The sequence below is a fragment of the Pseudophryne corroboree genome, chromosome 6 (assembly GCF_028390025.1).
Source record: "Pseudophryne corroboree isolate aPseCor3 chromosome 6, aPseCor3.hap2, whole genome shotgun sequence".
In the NCBI taxonomy this organism is placed as follows: domain Eukaryota; kingdom Metazoa; phylum Chordata; class Amphibia; order Anura; family Myobatrachidae; genus Pseudophryne; species Pseudophryne corroboree.
Genome location: NC_086449.1, coordinates 304,746,655 through 304,769,825, shown reverse-complemented (window position 1 = coordinate 304,769,825; position 23,171 = coordinate 304,746,655). Strand labels below are relative to the sequence as shown.

Below are 23,171 nucleotides of genomic sequence, written 5' to 3'. Positions count from 1 at the left end.
CCAGTTTGTGCAAGGGCCTCCAAATTGCCTCTTTTTCCTGCCAGTATAAGTACGGACTGTGTGACGTGCCTACTTGGATGCGGTCACTCATATAATCCTCCACCATTCTATCAATGTTGAGAGAATCATATGCAGTGACAGTAGACGACATGTCCGTAATCGTTGTCAGGTCCTTCAGTCCGGACCAGATGTCAGCATCAGCAGTCGCTCCAGACTGCCCTGCATCACCGCCAGTGGGTGGGCTCGGAATTCTGAGCCTTTTCCTCGCACCCCCAGTTGCGGGAGAATGTGAAGGAGGAGATGTTGACAGGTCGCGTTCCGCTTGACTTGACAATTTTCTCACCAGCAGGTCTTTCAACCCCAGCAGACTTGTGTCTGCCGGAAAGAGAGATCCAAGGTAGGCTTTAAATCTAGGATCGAGCACGGTGGCCAAAATGTAGTGCTCTGATTTCAACAGATTGACCACCCGTGAATCCTTGTTAAGCGAATTAAGGGCTCCATCCACAAGTCCCACATGCCTAGCGGAATCGCTCCCTTTTAGCTCCTTCTTCAATGCCTCCAGCTTCTTCTGCAAAAGCCTGATGAGGGGAATGACCTGACTCAGGCTGGCAGTGTCTGAACTGACTTCACGTGTGGCAAGTTCAAAGGGCATCAGAACCTTGCACAACATTGAAATCATTCTCCACTGCACTTGAGACAGGTGCATTCCACCTCCTATATCGTGCTCAATTGTATAGGCTTGAATGGCCTTTTGCTGCTCCTCCAACCTCTGAAGCATATAGAGGGTTGAATTCCACCTCGTTACCACTTCTTGCTTCAGATGATGGCAGGGCAGGTTCAGTAGTTTTTGGTGGTGCTCCAGTCTTCTGTACGTGGTGCCTGTACGCCGAAAGTGTCCCGCAATTCTTCTGGCCACCGACAGCATCTCTTGCACGCCCCTGTCGTTTTTTAAAAAATTCTGCACCACCAAATTCAAGGTATGTGCAAAACATGGGACGTGCTGGAATTTGCCCATATTTAATGCACACACAATATTGCTGGCGTTGTCCGATGCCACAAATCCACAGGAGAGTCCAATTGGGGTAAGCCATTCCGCGATGATCTTCCTCAGTTGCCGTAAGAGGTTTTCAGCTGTGTGCGTATTCTGGAAAGCGGTGATACAAAGCGTAGCCTGCCTAGGAAAGAGTTGGCGTTTGCGAGATGCTGCTACTGGTGCCGCCGCTGCTGTTCTTGCGGCGGGAGTCCATACATCTACCCAGTGGGCTGTCACAGTCATATAGTCCTGACCCTGCCCTGCTCCACTTGTCCACATGTCCGTGGTTAAGTGGACATTGGGTACAACTGCATTTTTTAGGACACTGGTGAGTCTTTTTCTGACGTCCGTGTACATTCTCGGTATCGCCTGCCTAGAGAAGTGGAACCTAGATGGTATTTGGTAACGGGGGCACACTGCCTCAATAAATTGTCTAGTTCCCTGTGAACTAACGGCGGATACCGGACGCACGTCTAACACCAACATAGTTGTCAAGGCCTCAGTTATCCGCTTTGCAGTAGGATGACTGCTGTGATATTTCATCTTCCTCGCAAAGGACTGTTGAACAGTCAATTGCTTACTGGAAGTAGTACAAGTGGGCTTACGACTTCCCCTCTGGGATGACCATCGACTCCCAGCGGCAACAACAGCAGCGCCAGCAGCAGTAGGCGTTACACGCAAGGATGCATCGGAGGAATCCCAGGCAGGAGAGGACTCGTCAGAATTGCCAGTGACATGGCCTGCAGGACTATTGGCATTCCTGGGGAAGGAGGAAATTGACACCGAGGGAGTTGGTGGGGTGGTTTGCGTGAGCTTGGTTACAAGAGGAAGGGATTTACTGGTCAGTGGACTGCTTCCGCTGTCACCCAAAGTTTTTGAACTTGTCACTGACTTATTATGAATGCGCTGCAGGTGACGTATAAGGGAGGATGTTCCGAGGTGGTTAACGTCCTTACCCCTACTTATTACAGCTTGACAAAGGGAACACACGGCTTGACACCTGTTGTCCGCATTTCTGGTGAAATACCTCCACACCGAAGAGCTGATTTTTTTGGTATTTTCACCTGGCATGTCAACGGCCATATTCCTCCCACGGACAACAGGTGTCTCCCCGGGTGCCTGACTTAAACAAACCACCTCACCATCAGAATCCTCCTGGTCAATTTCCTCCCCAGCGCCAGCAACACCCATATCCTCCTCATCCTGGTGTACTTCAACACTGACATCTTCAATCTGACTATCAGGAACTGGACTGCGGGTGCTCCTTCCAGCACTTGCAGGGGGCGTGCAAATGGTGGAAGGCGCATGCTCTTCACGTCCAGTGTTGGGAAGGTCAGGCATCGCAACCGACACAATTGGACTCTCCTTGTGGATTTGGGATTTCGAAGAATGCACAGTTCTTTGCTGTGCTGCTTTTGCCAGCTTGAGTCTTTTCATTTTTCTAGCGAGAGGCTGAGTGCTTCCATCCTCATGTGAAGCTGAACCACTAGCCATGAACATAGGCCAGGGCCTCAGCCGTTCCTTGCCACTCCGTGTTGTAAATGGCATATTGGCAAGTTTACGCTTCTCCTCCGACAATTTTATTTTAGGTTTTGGAGTCCTTTTTTTTCTGATATTTGGTGTTTTGGATTTGACATGCTCTGTACTATGACATTGGGCATCGGCCTTGGCAGACGACGTCGCTGGCATTTCATCGTCTCGGCCATGACTAGTGGCAGCAGCTTCAGCACGAGGTGGAAGTGGATCTTGATCTTTCCCTAATTTTGGAACCTCAACATTTTTGTTCTCCATATTTTAATAGGCACAACTAAAAGGCACCTCAGGTAAACAATGGAGATGGATACTAGTATACAATTATGGACTGCCTGCCGAGTGCAGACACAGAGGTAGCCACAGCCGTGAACTACCGTACTGTACTGTGTCTGCAGCTAATATAGACTGGTTGATAAAGAGAAGATGTCTATGTAACTATGTATGTATAAAGAAGACTGAAAAAAAACCACGGTTAGGTGGTATACAATTATGGACGGACTGCCTGCCGAGTGCAGACACAGAGGTAGCCACAGCCGTGAACTACCGTACTGTACTGTGTCTGCAGCTAATATAGACTGGTTGATAAAGAGAAGATGTCTATGTAACTATGTATGTATAAAGAAGAATGAAAAAAAACCACGGTTAGGTGGTATACAATTATGGACGGACTGCCTGCCGAGTGCAGACACAGAGGTAGCCACAGCCGTGAACTACCGTACTGTACTGTGTCTGCAGCTAATATAGACTGGTTGATAAAGAGAAGATGTCTATGTAACTATGTATGTATAAAGAAGAATGAAAAAAATCCACGGTTAGGTGGTATTACAATTATGGACGGACTGCCTGCCGAGTGCAGAGACACAGAGGTAGCCACAGCCGTGAACTACCGTACTGTGTCTGCTGCGACTGGATGATAAATGATATAAAAAATATATATATATCACTACTGCAGCCGGACAGGTATATATTATATAATGACGGACCTGCTGGACACTGTCTGTCAGCAGAATGAGTTTTATTTTTATAGAATAAAAAAAAAAAAAACACACAAGTGAAGTCACACGACGAGTGTAACTTTTTCAGGCAATCACAATATAAGTATACTACTAACTATACTGGTGGTCAGTGTGGTCAGGTCACTGGTCAGTCACACTGGCAGTGGCACTCCTGCAGCAAAAGTGTGCACTGTTTAATTTTAATATAATATGTACTCCTGGCTCCTGCTATAACCTATAACTGGCACTGCAGTAGTGCTCCCCAGTCTCCCCCACAATTATAAGCTGTGTGAGCTGAGCAGTCAGACAGATATATAATATATATAGATGATGCAGCACACTGGCCTGAGCCTGAGCAGTGCACACAGATATGGTATGTGACTGACTGAGTCACTGTGTGTATCGCTTTTTTCAGGCAGAGAACGGATATATTAAATAAACTGCACTGTGTGTCTGGTGGTCACTCACTATATAATATATTATGTGCTCCTGCTATAACCTATAACTGGCACTGCAGTAGTGCTCCCCAGTCTCCCCCACAATTATAAGCTGTGTGAGCTGAGCAGTCAGACAGATATATATAATATTATATATAGATAATAGATGATGCAGCACACTGGCCTGAGCCTGAGCAGTGCACACAGATATGGTATGTGACTGAGTCACTGTGTGCTGTGTATCGCTTTTTTCAGGCAGAGAACGGATTATAAAGTAAACTGCACTGTCCTCACTAGTAAACTCTCTCCACTCAATCTCTACACTTCTACAGTAACAGTACTCCTCCTAGTCAGCTCCAGTAAATCTCTCTCAGTCTCTTATAATCTAAATGGAGAGGACGCCAGCCACGTCCTCTCCCTATCAATCTCAATGCACGTGTGAAAATGGCGACGACGCGCGGCTCCTTATATAGAATCCGAGTCTCGCGATAGAATCCGAGCCTCGCGAGAATCCGACAGCGTCATGATGACGTTCGGGCGCGCTCGGGTTAACCGAGCAAGGCGGGAAGATCCGAGTCGCTCGGACCCGTGAAAAAAAAACATGAAGTTCTGGCGGGTTCGGATTCAGAGAAACCGAACCCGCTCATCTCTAGTACTTACTCTCTCTCGACTCGCAATTTAGACGTCACTGTCACACAGCTGTACAGGGAAACTGTCAGCTAAGGACAGATACTTTTGTCACAGAAGTTATATGGAGGTAGTTACAGGGTAGCAAGGCTGTCTGACTGTGGTCTTGCTCTTTGTATTTCAGTCAGTCTAGTCCTGCAAGAGCTACACATTTTATATAAGACTGTGAACTTTCAAAACTGTGATCACTGAATAAGGAGCTATAGCTATTATGACCGAGTTCTGCAACATGAACTATTTAAATGGACAGAAACAAGTACATGGAGCCCCACTAGTAATGCAATATCTATGTTATTAATTTTGTTGCTTTTATTAGTTCGTTAAGATTGTTGGTGATGGATAATACATTCTGCAATGTTTTGTGGTAATGTGTATTGCATGCACAAAGTGTTATTAGAAATTGTGATAACTACTGCTAAGCTTTACAGTAGAAAAAAAGGTTACCCAGAAGCGTTCCAGCTAAATAAAAACTACTAAGGAGCAACTGTGTAATTAAGGTCTGTGCCAATGGTAATTTGAACTATATTGTGAATTGCCAGATAAACGTACTCCCTAATGCTTACCTGTAAATTGGAACTTTCCCCGTGATACTTACCCCAAGTGTCACAATAGTGATTCTGGCCTATTAGTGTGACCTGGACTGTAATTTTGTGTTGTTTTTTTTAAACCATTAACATGTTTAAGCCCCCCCTTGAGGCCTTTGTCAAGGCCTCAAAGGGGCCTAAACATGTTAGTGGAGGAGTGTTAGCAGATGCTACCAGATTGTCTCATGAAAGCTGAGGTTGTCTTAACATCATTGTGCGTATTGAGGCTTGTCACGGGCAGCCCTGTAGTGCGGGGGCGGAGCTTACTGGTTCAGGCAATGTGGCGGGGTCCCTTCTACGGCAGCGCGGGTGGCGATTGGCAGGTGCTACCAGTTGTCAGTGGTGGCATGCTATCAGCAGAGATCAGCGGCTCGGTGGCAGGGTGAGTTATGCTGTGCGGTAGGCTGTGGCTGAGCTCCAGCAACTCTGGGTCCTGGGTGCCACCATCGTGGATTAGGTCACACGGCAGTGTAGACCAATCCGGTGCCTTAGTGTTGCAGCTGACCCCAGTGGCCAATCACAGGCAGGCTGATGGTACTTTTGGGGCCGGCAATTCACAGGTGCCAGTATAATGTATACTGCAGCTAGTCTGCATGCTAGTGCTCTGTGCTCCCAGAATCTTGAGTATAACTCATAGTGAACTGGTCCAAGCCTTCCTAAGTGATCTTCAGTCCCACAAAGGAGTATGCTCCCCTTGTGCTTACGCTCCTCCTGGCTTGCCTCAGTACCTGTACTGCTACTACAGCCATTAGAGCCTGCTCATGAACACCCCGTACCACTTGGATCATGGTATTTCAGTCTACCGAACCATCCTGCATTCAGTGAAGCCTCCTCTCGGTTCTGCCTTTCCCTCTACTTCACAAACTTTACCCCTCCTGTACCCATTACATTTTGGGTTTTTTGTTTGGGTAGTACCCTAGTGAACTATAGAATTTTTATTTTATTTTCACAAGTACTGTGACACTGCCGGTCAGACTGCAGTATATTATTTCCTACTCATACACATATTGTGCGACACCATTGGTAAAGTTAAACTGCAGTGCGTAATAATATATTATATTTCTGACTCATTTGTGCAACATTGTAACCGCTGCTCTGTAATTAAAAAAAAAAAGAAAAAAAAAAAAAAGAGATTTTTATTTAAATTAATAATTATGTGCTGTATCCTCCCGGTATATATCCAGGCAAGCTCCGTCCATTTCAGGGTGCTGTGTCCGTAGCTCATATTCTTATGTTACAGCAATATAACTTATTGTTCTATTTTCATAATTCTTCTTATCACCACATTGTGATTAATTCAAATTAATATTTTTAATAATTATAAAATTAACTAAATGTAAATTAATATAAACTAACCTTCTGCATGTCAAAGATATCTTTGAGGAACAGAAGAACTTAATCCTAATTTTAAAATACTTTTATCAGATGATTACAGCATTTAAAAATATACTAACTGCCACGTGTTTGCTGCCCACTGCTGTCACTTAGCTTAGTCATCCAGCTACCTCGGTGCAACCTTTTGGCCTAAACTGGATAAACACAATGGCCCTCATTCCGAGTTGTTCGCTCACTAGCTGCTTTTAGCAGCATTGCACACGCTAGGCTGCCGCCCTCTGGGAGTGTATCTTAGCTTAGCAGAATTGCGAACGAAAGATTAGCAGAACTGCTACTAAATAATTCCTTGCAATTTCTGAGTAGCTCCAGACCTACTCCTAGATTGCGATCACCTCAGTCCGTTTAGTTCCTGGTTTGACGTCACAAACACGCCCTGCGTTCGGCCAGCCACTCCCCCGTTTCTCCAGCCACTCCTGCGTTTTTACCTAGCACTTGCTGTATATGTGACATGTACTTTTATGGCTTCTATGTATGTATTGATGGAATTGAAGCCATGGTTCTTGACTCCTTCCCTTTTTGTATATTCCTTTCTGGGAGGGGTATTCGGTATATGTAATACAGAATACCCTTCCCCCTTTTCTGTGGTTAATGGAACACACAAAAATAAATAAAATAAATAAATAAATAAAATAAATAAATAAAATATATATATATACACACATTTTTTTTTTAATAATAATAATGGCATTACCAATATATAGCATTACATAAACATGTACTATAGATGCACAAATTCTTGTCATTAAAAATGCCATCACAATTCATAGTACACATAAAATACAGTACATCCGTCATTCCCTATTGCTTTCTAAGGTATAACATTTTATCTTTGTCTAGAAGCAATGCTGGAACACTATAAACCCTCTGACTTCTCATACCAAGTGATGCATTCAGAATTGATGGCTATGTCATTGCTTAGAATGATTTACATTGTATTATGCAGAGCACATCTTGCAAAATGTTATTCTCAGCTGCTACCTGTCACTATTTAACCAGATAAAATCTATGTCCTGTTGTGTCCTTCGCACTCAAGCATGATGCCTCCACATACTGTCAGACATGGCTAGTTGTGCAGCACTTATTATCTGGGGGCAGGCAAAAGATTGTACAATACAAGTGACATTTAAGTAGTATCTAATGATTAAAAAAAACCAACACAAAAACCCCCTCAAAGATTTTAATCTGAAATACATTTGGCCAATTAATTTTGGACTGTGTGGATTCCTTCTGTTAAAAGTCGATCAGATATAAGCAAGCCTTTTGGTTGTTTTTGCAGGACTGATGGCAGGGGATGCTTGTACAATGGCCCAAATTCTGAGAGGCCCCAGCCCCTTAGGAAGGAGTCCAGTTCTAGAGCCATAACTAGAATTTTTGGCGCTCTGTGCCAGAGAGAGCATTGGCGCCCCCCTCCCTCATTTTGTTCCGATAGGGACATAAGACACATGCCTCGTGGCAAAGGGCCATGACAAGATTGATCCCACAGAAAGCCCATACTAGGATGCCCCTTCCCACATATATAAAACACACACTTATATACCACATTCATGAACTTAACGCGAGAGCTTGTTGTTATTCAGATACAATACCCTTTATTAAGTAACACATTTCAATATACTGCCATACCCAGGATTCAAACATATAACCTGTTGAATTCTAATCAAACACCCTACTCATTGAGCTATTTGATCCTGCATAAAAACTATGAATACTACATGAAGTTACTGGCACTTTGTACAAATAAATCATTGCAATTAAGCAGATCTATGTCGTGTGCAGCCACCCATCCAATTCTTTCCAGCCACACACACACTACATAGATATGCTCAGTCACAATGCTGCTATTTTTTTTCAAACTACAAGGTAAGCTTTAAATAGAAGTCTCTAGCTTTCTATGTTAGGACAGTAGCTCAATGAATAGATTGACTGCAATGCCACAGGCAATGGGTTTGAATCCCACGCATGTCAGCATCTTGAAATGTAATAAAGGACAGTGTGACTGAATACCAAAGAAATCTCAAGTTAAGTTAATAAGTGTCATATAGGTATTAGTGACAGAAGGGGTCAGGGTAGGAGACAGAGACGGTCAGAAGATGTTGGGCTTCAAAAAGGGGGAACTGCAAGTGACAGTAATTAAAACAGATAATTGCCAAGTGCCGCCAACAGAGCCCCCTAGCCTGCAGCACTATGTGCTGTGTGTCCCCCCCCCCCCCCCCCTCCCCACACACATACCTAGCTATAGCCCAGTCCAGTTCATGTGCTCCTTAACAGGTAGTTTATGGCCAGTGCAATAAAGTTATTTTGTTCCTGGCACAGTGCTCGTGATGTCACAAACACAGAGGAGGTGACAATGAGACCTAGAGGGAGGGAAGAGGAGGGGATACGATGCAGAGAGAGTCATAGGGGAATTAGGCTGAAAGATATTGGGGGATGAGGCAGAGACACAGAGGTAGAGAGGATGAGGCCAGAAGTCATGGGGGAGACGCAGGGGACAGTGGGGTGAGGCAGAGAGACAAAAAGGGATGGTGAGGATGAGGTGGAGAATCGTGGGGCTTGGGGGGGGGGGGTAGGCTGAGAGATGACACTAGGGAAGGGGGCTGATCCAGAGAGAGGCACAGGGGTCGAGACATGGAGGAGGATGGGGAAATAAGCCTGAGAGATGTGTGTGTGTGTGTGTGTGTGTGTGTGTGTGTGTGTGTGTGTGTGTGTGTGTGTGTGTGTGTGGGGGGGGGGGGGGGGGGGGGGGGGGGTAGGTAGGTAGATGGGGATGAGGCGATTTTAAGCCCAATCAGGAAATTAACTAGTCCGAGAACGAATTGTTTGTGGTATTCAGAAATGGTGCTTTTTGAGTTAAGAGAAGATAAACTGCTATTTATATCTGCATGCTTAATGAACAATTCTGAGGAGAGTACAAGGGAGTTTCAGGGAGACACAGAAATATATAGTATACAGTGCACAACATCCCAGTACAGGCAATGCAAAAACTGGTGGGCACCACCCACCTGAATGACAATACCCACCCTTTAATAAACGCTGTAACATCTGCAATTAATGGAACCATTTAGCAAAATGCTGCAGATCCAAATATACAATTACTTCAGCATGCCACATGCAACACTGAGGGAAAGTCAGCTACGTAGAGTTCAATAATTCAGACCTATCGCAGCAGCAAGATATTTCTCGAATGGGCAAAACCATGTGCGCTGCAGGCGTGGCAGATATAGCACTACAGTAATTGACCAAAAAGATGCTGTAAACTGGTGCTGAATGGATGTAAAATAGTCAAAATCATGGGCACAGTCACTTTGGAATTCACATGTGCACCATTGCGGTTTCAACCACTACTGGATTACTTGATTCAACTGGGCTTCAAACTCATGCGCGGGATCTAATGGAGTAGAGTTTGCTGGAGGTGCAGGATGCCGGCCGAACTCAGAATTTTCTTTAAAGGGCCAGTCATTTACAAGGCAAACCAATGCCTTGTAAAGGCCTGCTGCTTTAAAAAAAAAAAAAAAAAAAAAAGAGAGAGAAAAGGTCTGAGTTTGGCCGGCATCCCACACATCAAGCAAAACCCAGACTCCATGACATACCGCCGATGGGACCCAGAGTCCATATGGTACTGCAAGAAACTCCAGATCAAGGAATCCAAAAATCTGTTTGACTGGGATACTATTGGTAAACTCCCTGTCATTTACCATGTGACTGGATGAGTTGATTCTCCCCACAATCTGTGCACCCAGTCTTATCCCAGTTGCCATGAAGGACAAAGTGTTTGCGAATGAGGCTGCATGATGCAATGTAATTATCCCAGCAGAGGAAGCGACACAGTGGGACTCAGCCAAGGTAGCTGTAGTTAAAAAACATGGGACTGTCAAAATATGCATAAACCCCATGCACCTCATCAAAACACTGTAAAGGCATCAACATCCATTGAGGACAGTCAAACATGTTATTGCCGACATGCCGGAGGCAAAAATCTTCAGCATCTTGGATACTAAATACAGATTTTGTCAGATACCTCTTGACAAAGTCTTTTAGGCTCACTGCATTCATAACACATGCTGGATAATATGCTTTTTTGTATGCCTTATGGCCTGACCACCAGCAGTGAAGTTTTCCAATGATGCAAGGAACAGCAGTCTGCAGGATACCAATGGGAGATCATTGTCAATGACATCATCATCTGGGGTTGCAACATGCAAGAACACAATGGGGTATATGCAATTGCGGTCGAATTGCCGCGAAAGTTGAAAAACGGGGCATTTTTGACAAAAAAAAAAAACATGTCTAATTGGATTCGACAATACAATACAGTACTTTGACAAAAAAACGGACGTTTCAGATTCGACTTTTTGCAATTCGACATTTTTAAAATTCGACATGTCTACAGTGGTAAAAATGCGGCTTTTCGACAAAAGTATATTCAATTTAAGAATGTCGGTTAGACAACAGTGCTTTTCGACAGTAATTTCGTCAATTTCATTCCGCCTCACTTTGCTGGCGTAATCTAATTAAAAAAAATTAAAAACATGTTTTTTTGTGTTTTTTTTTATTGCTAATAGCATATATATTTATATTAGAAGGGATTATCTACTTGGTTTGTCTATTAGGAGACAAGTATTATTTATATATTTTTTAAAATATTTTTTTTTTTAACTGACTAATAGAGAGAGCATGGTTTTCAGTGGGAAGGGGTGGGAATGGGTTAAAATCCTAAAAAAAAAAAAAATGCATGGGGTCCCCCCTCCTAAGCATAACCAGCCTCGGGCTCTTTGAGCCGGTCCTGGTTGTAAAAATACAGGGGGGAAAATTACAGGGGATCCCCCGTATTTTTAGAACCAGCACCGGGCTCTGCGTCCGGTCCTGGTGCAAAAAATACGGGAGACAAAAGACGTAGGGGTCCCCCGTATTTTTAACACCAGCACCAGGCTCCACTAGCTGGAGAGATAATGCCACAGCTGGGGGACACTTTTATATCGGTCCCTGCGGCCGTGGCATTAAATCCCCAACTAGTCACCCCTGGCCGGGGTACCCTGGAGGAGCCACCCAAGGGCCAGGGGTGAAGCCCGAGGCTGTCCCCCCCCATCAATGGGCTGCGGATGGGGGGCGGATTGCCTTGTGACAAATAAAAGAATATTGGTTTTTGCAGCAAAACTACAAGTCCCAGCAAACCTCCCCCGCAAGCTGGTACTTGGAGAACCACAATTACCAGCATGCGGGGGTAAAACGGGCCCGCTGGTACCTGTAGTTCTTCTGCAAAGAGAGACCCAAATAAAAAACAGGACACGCACACCGTGAAAGTTAAACTTTATTACATACATGCCGACACACACATACTTACCTGTGTTCACACGCCGACCTCTTCCCACTTCTCCAAGTAGAATCCACGGTGTACCTGAAAATAAAATTATACTCACCAAAATCCAGTGTAGCTGTGTCCTGCTCTTTTTTTGTAATCCACGTACTTGGCAAAAAAATAAACCGCATACCCGAACCACGCACTGAAAGGGGTCCCATGTTTACACATGGGACCCCTTTCCCGAATGCTGAGACTCCCCGTGACTCTTGTCACAGAGGGTCCCTTCAGCCAATCAGGGAGCGCCACGTCGTGGCACTCTCCTGATTGGCTCTGCGTGTCTGAGCTGTCAGACAGCGCATCGCACAGCCGCTCCATTATCTTCAATGGTGGGAACTTTGCGGTCAGCGGTGAGGTTACCCGCGGTCAGCATTCGGGGAAAGGGGTCCCATGTTAACATAGGACCCCTTTCAGTGCGTGGATCGGGTATGCGGTTTGTTTTTTTTGTACGTGGATTACAAAAAAAGAAGAAGAAGAACAGGACACACTGGATTTAGGCGAGTATAATTTTATTTTCAGGTACCCCGGATTCTACTTGGAGACGTGGACAGAGTCGGCGTGTGAACATAGGTATGTGTGTGTCGGCATGTATGTAATAAAGTTTTACTTTCACAGTGTGCGTGTCCTGTTTTTATTTGGGTATTTTTTTTGCAGAAGAACTACAGGTACCAGCGGGCCCGTTTTACCCCCGCATGCTGGTACTGGTTTTTCTCCAAGTACCAGCTTGCGGGGGAGGCTTGCTGGGACTTGTAGTTCTGCTGCAAAAAAACAATATTTTTTCATTTTACACAAGGCTATCAGCCCCCATCCGCAGCCCATTGATGGGGGGGGGGGGGTGGAGACAGCCTCGGGCTTCACCCCTGGCCCTTGGGTGGCTGGAGGGGGGGACCCCTTGATTTAAGGGGTCCCCACTCCTCCAGGGTACCCCGGCCAGGGGTGACTAGTTGGGGATTTAATGCCACGGCCGCAAGGACCGGTATAAAAGTGTCCCTCGGCTGTGGCATTATCTCTCCAGCTAGTGGAGCCCGGTGCTGGTGTTAAAAATACGGGGGACCTCTACGCTTTTTGTCCCCCGTATTTTTTGCACCTGGACCGGGCGCAGAGCCTGGTGCTGGTTCTAAAAATATGGGGGATCCCCTGTCAATTTTTCCCCGTATTTTTACAACCAGGACCGGCTCAAAGAAACCGAGGCTGGTTATGCTTAGGAGGGGGGACCCCACACAATTTTTTTTAGGGTTTTTTAACCATTTTAGTGCCGTCCAAAAAGTCGAATCCAGGACGCACTTATCCGTCAATTGGTCCGTTTTTCGACAGCGGGACGGTCGAATCCGTTTTTAATTGAATAGGTCAGATTCCGGCACCCGCCGGCCGGGATTCGATGGTCGAATTGTGTAGAATTTAAAAACGGGTGAAAAAAGAGACGCAATTCGTCCGGAATTGCATATACCCCAATGAGTGCCTCTAGGAGGTGCTAGAAATGATCCATGCCATTCATTTGAGGCTCAACCCAGACAAATGCAGGTTCTAAATGTTGGCTTTCTTGGTGGTGGAAGTTCATGGGTCACCTGCTCACTGATCAGGAGGTCAAGCCAGACTGAGAAAAACAGTGACCATTCTGCAAATGCTGTCAACTGAGAACAAACCGGGCTGCAGTTACAAAACTCAAAGCACATGCTCACAAGCCTTCCAGTACTTTAATGAGCACTTACTGGTAGTGATCTCTGCAGATACCTCACAATATGGTCTGGGTGAAGTATGCCTCCAAAAGAACAGGCCCATTACCTTCCACTCCAGTGCCCTGACAGAGACTGAATAATGATATGCACACATTGAGAAGTACTTTTAGCCTTACACAACTTCACATATGGGCACCCCATTAACCACTCATTATAAGAAAGCCCCTGCATAATGCTTCTATTCACTAACAAAGAATGATGCTCAAGTTTCTGAGATATCACCTGGACATTGTCTACAAGAATTGCAAAGAATTGTAGGGCCTACTTACTGTACCTCACACTAAGTGTCCACAAGTGGAAGATTAATATGATGTAATGTCTGTACAAATACTATACTTTAACTGACAGGACAAGCTACAGCATGAAACTTTGGTGGATGATCTGTGCCAACAACTGCTTTAAATCATATTACAAGAGTGACAACCATCCTCTAGGGCAGGGATGGGGAACCTTCGGCCCTCCAGCTGTTGAACTACACATACCAGCATGCCTTGCTACAGTTTTGCTATTTGGCCATGCTAAAACTTTTGCAGGGCATACTGGGATGTGTAGTTCAACAACAGCTGGAGGGCCGAAGGTTCCCCATCCCTGCTCTAGGGAGATCTCTCAGCACTTTCTTTGCCATGAGAGAGAGGCTCATGTTGTCTGATGGAGTCAACCCGAGCGGTCAAAATTTCATAATGCCCTACATACTACAGAAGTCCTATACAAAGCAGTTCCACCAGGGCCACCCTGGCCTTGAAACAACCATGCCCAAGGCCAGAGAATCGCTATATTGGTCCACCATGTTCAGTAACACTGGTAGAGAAATCTGCATACTGTATGTCGTCCCTGCAATGCTCTCAAAGCACATCAGCACAAAGAACTACACAAGGTTCCTGATTTGCTCTGGTCTGTCACTGCTGCAGATGTCTTTGAATGGAGAGGAAAGGAACATCTAAGTCTTGGTGGACTCCTACCAGGGTGGTTTGGGATCAATTATCTGCCTATTCTCAACAGTGCTACTATTACTGTCAAACTCAAGAGACACTTTGCAAAACATGTGATCCCACAACTCATCACAGACAACGCCATGCAATTCACGCAGAGAGAGTTTAGAGTCTGCAAATACCTGGGACTTTACACACACCACCAGCAGTCCTCACTATCCGCAATTCAATGGGCAAGCAGAAAGCTGTCCGTACAACCAAACACCTAGTAAAATAATGCACAAGTGATAACGCCAATATTTTCGCAGCACTGCATCATTTACAACAGGGTGGTTTACAGTCATCTGCCCTGCAGTTATTGTTATGCCACATAAGGACTTTCATTCCTGTCACAAAGCAACAACTGCCACAGCAAGTACAAACATAGGTACAAACAGTACTTACCTGAAAGCGGCTGTGTAACATAAGAAGGTATGACCGAACAGCACATCATCTTCCACACCTTGTTCCTAGTCATGCTTTCCAAACGCAAATTCTTAGTGGATATGATAGACCTGCTACTGTCCTCAGAGAAGATGCTCATCCCAGAGTTACATAATACAGTACAAGCTGAAGGTGCCACCTATGATCCTAACCATTACCACCTGCTGAGTGTGTCTGAGGAAGTTCCTCCTTCAACAAACCCCACCATGGTTGACCCAAAACTCAATCACACCTCACAGGAGTCAAGATCTGAAGAGGAAACAGATGGACATGCTGGCATACTATATGAGCTGGGCTGATGGTGACGTCTCCTCTGTGCCGCACTGCACAGTCTTGTGACTGACTGTTGCAACTAAACAGCAGAATGGGAGCTAAGGGAAGCCCAGTGCTCCATTTGCATCTAATTCATCATCGTGAGTGCTCTGCACTACACGGATGCCTGGCAGGATCATCATGGGCTGGGTCTGCCAGAGTGACATGCCCTGGGCAACAGCACTATGACTCTGCATGCAAGTCCAAGGACGATGCCAGGTTTTTCTGAAGCTCCCCCAGAATTTCTCCAATACTCCACAGAGCACAGGACATGGATTGTGCAAGGTAGGGGCAAAACTAGGGCCCCACAGCCCCTGCAATCGCTTGGAGGCATGCAGTACTGCGGGGCGCCCTAGCCGCCGCCGATTCTGTTTTTGTGAAGGAGGGACATGGAGGGCACAATGCGCGCCTCTCCTGTGTGTCCCTGCTGGGTCTCCGTCGCCAGCGGCATGACTGTTTAATGAAGTGCCCGTTCATGAGCCAATCAGAGCTCATGAACGGGCACTTCATTAAACAGACACGCAGCTGCCGCCAGAGACCCAGGAGCGACACAGGAGTGGTGCGCGCTGTGCCCTCCTTCACAAAACTCACAGCACAGCAGCAGGGGGGAGCCCGGTGGGGAGGGATGAGGGTTTACCTGGCACTGGGGGGGGAGCACATTTGGCACTGGGGGAATATGTGTACCTGGCACGGGGGGGGGCGTAGTTGGCACTGGGGGGTATGTGTGTACCTGGCACTGGGGGGGCATAAATGGCACTGGGGGCATATGTGTACCTGGCACTGGGGGGGGGGTATCTGGCACTGGGAGCACAGCCCTAGCAACAAGCATTGCCCCCGGGTTACAAGCATAACACCTACCCATTGAAACCCCTGGCAACGAGCATGACACCCAGTGCATGAAACCCACGGCAACGAATATTACCACCTGGCAACAAGCTTGAAACCCAGCACATGATACCTCTGGTAAAAAGCATAACACCTACCGCATGAAACCCCCGATAATGAGCATGAAAACCCCTGGCACCATGCATGGAACCAAGGGCATGAAACCCCTGGCAACAAGCAGGCAATTTAAAAGTAATAAGAAACCTTACTGTAGGACTTAATGTGTAATGGGCATTGCGGTGGGTGGCATAATGTATCACGGACATTGCGGTGGGTATCAATGTGTCACAGGCATTACAGTGTGTGGCATAATGTATAATGGGCATTGCAGTGTGTGTAATAGGGTATAACTGGCATTACGATATGTGTCACAGGCATTACGGTGTGTGGTATACTATATCACGGGCATTGTGGTATAATGTCTCAGGGTCTTTGCAGTGGGTGGCATAATGTATAATGGGCTTTGTGGTGTGTGGCATAGGGTATAAAGGGCATTGCAGTATGTGTCACAGGCATTACGGTGTGTGGTATACTATATCACGGGCATTGTGGTATAATGTCTCAGGGTCATTGCAGTGTGTGGCATAATGTATCACAGACATTGCAGTGTGTGGCATAATGTGTCACAGGCATTGTATGTGCTATAATGTATCAGGGGCATTGCAGTGTGTAGCATAATGTATAACGGGCATTACGATGTCTGTCATAATGTGTCACAGGAATTATGGTGTGTGGCATAATGTGTCGGGGGCATTATGGTGTGGGGCATATTGTGTAAATGGGCATTATTGTTTGTGGTATAATGTCTAAGGGCCATTGCCGTATGTGACATAATGTATACTGGGCATTACTATAAGGAGGAAAAAATGACAAATAATGTAAGGGGCATGAATCAGGATAATTTTTTTTTCCTGTGGTGGCCAATGTCTGGGCGTGCAGGTTGCAAAACTGGGTATAAGGTAGTCTTTTCCTACAAATCCACGTCCTACATACTAAATGGGGTAAAATTAGGGGATTCTGTACTGGAAAGGGACTTAGGTGTCCTCATAGATAGCAAACTAAGCAGTAGTACCCAAAATAGGACTGTAGCAAAGGCGGCTAATAAGATATTAGCATGCATAAAACGGGGAATTGATGCTAGGGATGTGAGTATTATACTCCCGTTATATAAATCACTTGTGAGGCCACACATTGAACACTGTGTACAATTCTGGGCACCATACTACAAAAAGGATATCCTGGAGCTAGAAAAGGTTCAGAGGTGGGCGACCAAACTAATTAAGGGTATGGAGACGCTGGAATATGAGGAAAGGCTTGCAAGACTAGGCATGTTTACAATGGAAAAGAGGAGATTAAGAGGGGACATGTTCAACATCTACAAATATATAAGGGGACAATATACAGATCTTGCGCAGGACCTATTTTTGGTTAGATCAACACAGAGAACTTATGAACACTCGCTCAGGTTAGAGGAGTGGAGATTCCGCACAATACGGCGTAAAGGCTTTTTACAGTAAGGACGATACGTGTTTGGAATTCCCTGCCTGAGGGAGTTGTAATGGCCGACTCAGTCAACCCCTTTTTGAATGGGTTAGATAAATTCCTAATGGATAAGGATATCCAGGGTTACGGTGCATAGTCACGCACTATGGTTATTATATAAAAAAAAAAAAAAAAAAAAAAGGAGGGGTAAAACGTAACGGCAGTCATCAACATCAGTCAAAATTTTATACCAAATAATCCTGCATAGGAGACCACAAATAGGTTGAACTCGATGGACAATTGTCTTTTTTCAACCTTAGATACTCTGTTACTATGTATAAATTTCAGCAAGGCCACACCCCTTCTTTGCGGCACACGCAGATTCACCACTTTGCTAGTGACAATTATGGGGTAGCCAGAGAATTTTTTGGCTTGGGGGAGAAAAATTTCTAGTTATGCCACTGGTGCAAGGATTCCCAGGTCCAGAGAAAAAAACAGAAACATTCAGCTCAGGTGGGCTGGTTTTAACACAACATCTAATAGCTTACGGTGATCACCGATCCTTTGCAATTTGTATGGAAGTAGATTACAGCTTGTTAACTACTAGTTATGCCCTCTACATGCGCTGCTATACTTGCTCTAAAATAAAACATTTGAAAACACTACCCTTGCATTGATTATACGATGCTCAACATCACAAATCCCTAATGAATCGATAAAGACTAATATTTTAGTCAACAAAGCTACATTATCCATGGGAGCAGCAAGCATTTCAATCTGAACTATTCAAGCAAAGATATATTTATTGTTTTCCTGAAGCCGCTTACTGGACCAGGGAATGATGTGGTCTGTAACCTTGGAACAAGGTTTTAATAGTAGGGAACAAGACATTCCTAAGCTTTCTTGTTTTTGGATCTGCAATGTTCTTAAATTGTAGCCACTCGCAGCAAATTTATGAACCGCTTTTGGTATTTCTGCATATTTATTTATTTATTTCACTATGGAGAAAAGAGATTCTTATTTCTTCCTTTATTTTATGGCAGGGACAGCCCGCCGGGGGAGCTAGACTGTGTCCAGGGTTCCTAGGACTACGTGGCATCTACAGGCGCTCTGACATCATCCGAATGGGATGTGATGGCAGTAGTACATCCTGTCCCTGCTGTCTCTTACATATTGCCAGCTTCTCTCCTTTAAGGAGGCAAGCTTTTCATCTTATCGTGTTTACCTCACCTTGACAAAGTGGCATTGCTTCACCGAAATGTTGGTTGTTTATCTTTATGCTACAATATATTTAAAGTTTCATTCTAGACTCCAAGTGCCGCATCTTCCCCACAGAGGGCACCAATGCTGCTCCTTATTTTTCAGGAAAATGCTGGACTGTTGTGCATACTATAGTATAAGCTGTATGTATATATAGGCTTAACATACTATCCCTTTAAATTGGGACACATGAACTACACAGGTTCTGTGGCTAACTAAAACTATGGGAAATGCAGGCTTGAAGAGCGAAAAAAATAAAAATAAAATAATAATAATAATAATAATAATAATACCTTACAAAGATTGCAATAAATTGTAAACACAAACAAATTGATGTCTAAAGCAAAGGTTACCAAGCCAACAAAATAATCACATTACCTATACATAAAGATGTGTTTCCAAGGATAAACAGGTGGCAGACTGACATTTAAACTGCATCACATTTTACACAGGATGTTGAATGTGCTTTCAATATGTTTCCATGATTAACCAAAGTATTTGGTGAGCTTATCATATTTACTGAAATGGAGACAAATTATAATTTTAACTTCAGTCTAGCACATTATATACATTATTTCAGACATTTATTTTAGCACATAGTTACATAAGTATGCAGTAAACCCATATACTTACTTTTAGACAGCATACATACAAGTGAATATATATTTCCTAATGCATATAGTTTAATGGCAACAGACCACCCTATACCTCCACCTCTAAAAGGCAGACATAACAAACTCCCATAAATCCACCTGCCACACAGGTGCAACAGGTGCTTCAAATTAACAGAATCAGAACAAAACAAAACACATAAAGGCCCACTTAGATCAGCAATCACTTGGGCCAATTTGTTATTTTGCTGATGAATGTGTAAATAAATCTGCAATGTACAGGGTTCACAGATTGCAGAATCCAACCAAAAAGTGATTGGGATTGCATACCTCCCAACATGACCCTCTCCAGGAGGGACACAATGCTCTGCTCCTGAACTTCCCTCTTACTGTATGATTGCCGGCACCTGTGCTAAAACACCTTTCTTAGCCATTAACCTGTTCAAAACAGGTGCCGGCAATCATAAATTATGAGAAAAGTCCAGAAGCAGAGCATTGTGTCCCTCCTGGAGAGGGTCATGTTGGGAGGTATGGGATTGTTAAATCAGGTTATCCAACATGTTGGATTACACAGATCAATTGGGACTGTAGATTGCTAGTACAGGTATATAGCAATAATCAGCAGATTTGCAGATCATATCTAGTAAATTGATGAGCCTTTCAAGATTGGCAGATCTGTATTTACTGAAAATTATCTGAAAAATCACTGAAAAATATCTGTAATGTACAGTATGGGTGCAGATTAATGGATTGAGGAATCTTTTTTTGTGACTGCCAATGTATAGGGGCCTTAAGGTTGGCTACACACAGTAAGATTTTGGCTATGTTAAGATATCCTACACTATTTCCCTTGAAATTCCCTGAGCTCCTGAACAAACAAAATAGTGCATACACATGGTAATGGTGCCCATACACTCATGCAGTTGGCCGCGCTATGATTTCCCAGACAGACAAGGCTGCGATAAATCGCATCTAAAGTGCTTTTTTTTTTTTTTTGCATTTGGTGTGCATGCGATCATGCAATAAATCTCATGCCCTTTGCAACCTGAAATCGGGTGAATATTGCATTGGTGGGCAGGGTGCGGCCAGCATAATAATGCATTGGTGGGCAGCGTGTGGCCAGCATAACGGTGGGCAGTAGGCCAGCATAATATTGCAGTGGTGTAGCCTTCATACCTTGTTTATATCACAGAGCAGAGCAGCATGCTTCCTCACTCTTTTCCTGTATCCTCAGCACAATGGGTGGAGGGGAGTGTCCAGGAAGTGAGCTCAAAACAGCACAGATCGCACATCACAGTGTGGTAAAATGCATGTGCTTAAAAACCACATACTATCACACATGCGATGTGATAAATATTAAGTGCAGCACATAATATCTTGAGATGCGAGATTCGACCAGCATGCCTGCGCATCGCATCAGGGGACACAGAACTTACTCAGCCACTGCGATCACATCAACCAGTCCAGGACCGGAATTGACATCATGATCCCTCCTTGCAAATGCATGGACACGCCTGCATTTTTCCGACCCCTCCTTGCAAATGGTCAGTTGCCACCCACAAACGCCTTCTTCCTGTCAATCTCATTGTGATCACCCATATACATAGAATATGTATAATATATACTGTGTATATATATATAAATATATATATATATATCTATCTATCTATCTATCTATCTATATATATATATATATATATATATATATATATATATAGCAAACAAAAGAAGTACAGGGCACTCAGAGTCTTGATCATCGTTATTTGTATTGAAGAAACATCAAATAGCCACCAACGTTTCGGGGACCACTGCACCCTATCTCACCTTGACAAAGGGGCGCAGTGGTCCCCGAAACGGTGGCTATTTGATGTTTCTTCAATAAAAACAAAGATGATCAAGACTCTGAGTGCCGCGGTACTTCTTTTGTTTGCTGTCTTTTCCATTGCGGAGGGCACCAGAGCCACACACAGTTTACACATGGGAGTGCCGCCTATCACATATATATATATATATATATATATGTGAGAGATGTGTGCCTGCCCCCATCATGGGTTTTGGTTTTGGATCTGTATTTCCTTTGTGTTTTGGATCTATATTTGACTTTGCCAAAACTGCCCTTGCGGGTTTTGAATCTGTATTTTTTTTTACAAAATTCATAAAAACAGCTAAAATTTTTGTTCCTTTTGTTACATTCATTTCCAGTCAATTTTGACCACCTCACAGCTCACAATATTGTTTTCATACAGTTTAAGCCAAAAGGTTGCACTGAGGAACCAGGATGACTACAGTGGGTGGCACAAACATGCGTACGGGTCCGGTTCTCCAAGAACCGGACCAACCCAAACCTCCTGATCCAGGCTGAGATCCGAGTCCAGATTGGGGTTTCCCGCCTGACTCAGATCTCAAAATGTGGCAAAACGTCATCCTCCCGCTGTCAGATTTTCGCAGGTTATCGTGGTGAGAGGTCTTGTGTCTGCCCACATTTCTGTGGGATCAGCTCCATTTAAGAGAGAGGTAAACAAGACCTGCGCATTCTGCACCTGCATTAGTAATTTGGAACTCCGGACTTTCTGGATTGCACAGCTCCAAGTGGAGAAATAGGAGCCGGCTGGAAGTCAGAAGCAGGAGCTGGGTTTAAAACTGCCTTAGTTTTTGCATACCTTAATAGCAAAACTGTGGCAGGGCATGCTGTGATGTGTAGTTTTACAGCAGCTGGAGGGCCACAGGTTGAAGACCCATGTTCTAGAATGTAATCCCTTACCCAAGCAGAACTTTACCCTTTTGGTTCTTAAACATAGAAACATAGATACTTAGAATTTGACGGCAGATAAGAACCACTTGACCCATCTAGTCTGCCACTTTTTCATACCATATTTTTTATCTCATTATGTCTATCCCATGCATGATTAAATTGCTCTACTATCTTAGCCTTTACCACCTCTGATGGGAAGCTATTCCACTTGTCCACTACCCTTTCTTTGAAGTAATTTATCCTCAAATTTCTCCTGAACCTCCACCTCCCCCCTTCCCCCTCCTCCCCAGTCTCAGTCCATGTACTCATGTCCTATTGTTTCTCTTCATTTGGAGAATGTTTCCCTCCTGGACTTTGTTAAAACCCTTGACATATTTGAAAGTTTCTATCATGTCCCCTCTTTCCCTTCTCTGCTCCAAACTATGCATATTGAGATTTTTTAGTCTTTCTGGGTATGGTTTATGATGTAGGCCATGCACCATTTTAGTTGCCTTTCTTTGTGCGGCCTCTAATGTTTCTTAATCTTTTTGAAGATATGGCCTCCAGAATTTGATACAGTATTCTAGATGAGGCCGTACCAATGACCTATACAGTGTTATTATTACTTATTTCTTTCTGCTGCTGATTCCTCTCCCAATGCAGCCAAGCATCTGACTAGCCTTCTTCATTGCTTTGTTGCATTGCTTACCTGCCTTTAAGTTATT

The 23,171-nt window shown here is 44.4% G+C and overlaps 1 protein-coding gene across 8 annotated transcripts in view; it reads right to left on the bottom strand.

The window, feature by feature from the left end:
• Window positions 1–20,990, bottom strand: part of LOC134932110 (bone morphogenetic protein 7-like) — a 277,636-nt gene extending 256,646 nt beyond the window's left edge. For 2 of the 8 annotated variants that reach the window (XM_063926199.1, XM_063926201.1), the window contains exon 1: window positions 19,738–19,856. The gene's annotated coding sequence lies outside the window, so the exon portion shown is untranslated. Of the gene's footprint in view, window positions 1–19,482; window positions 19,624–19,737; window positions 19,859–20,891 lie in introns of those variants that run through there. The other 6 variants (XM_063926194.1, XM_063926196.1, XM_063926202.1 and 3 more) reach the window with 6 other exon arrangements.
• Between the last annotated feature and the right edge of the window lie 2,181 nt (window positions 20,991–23,171).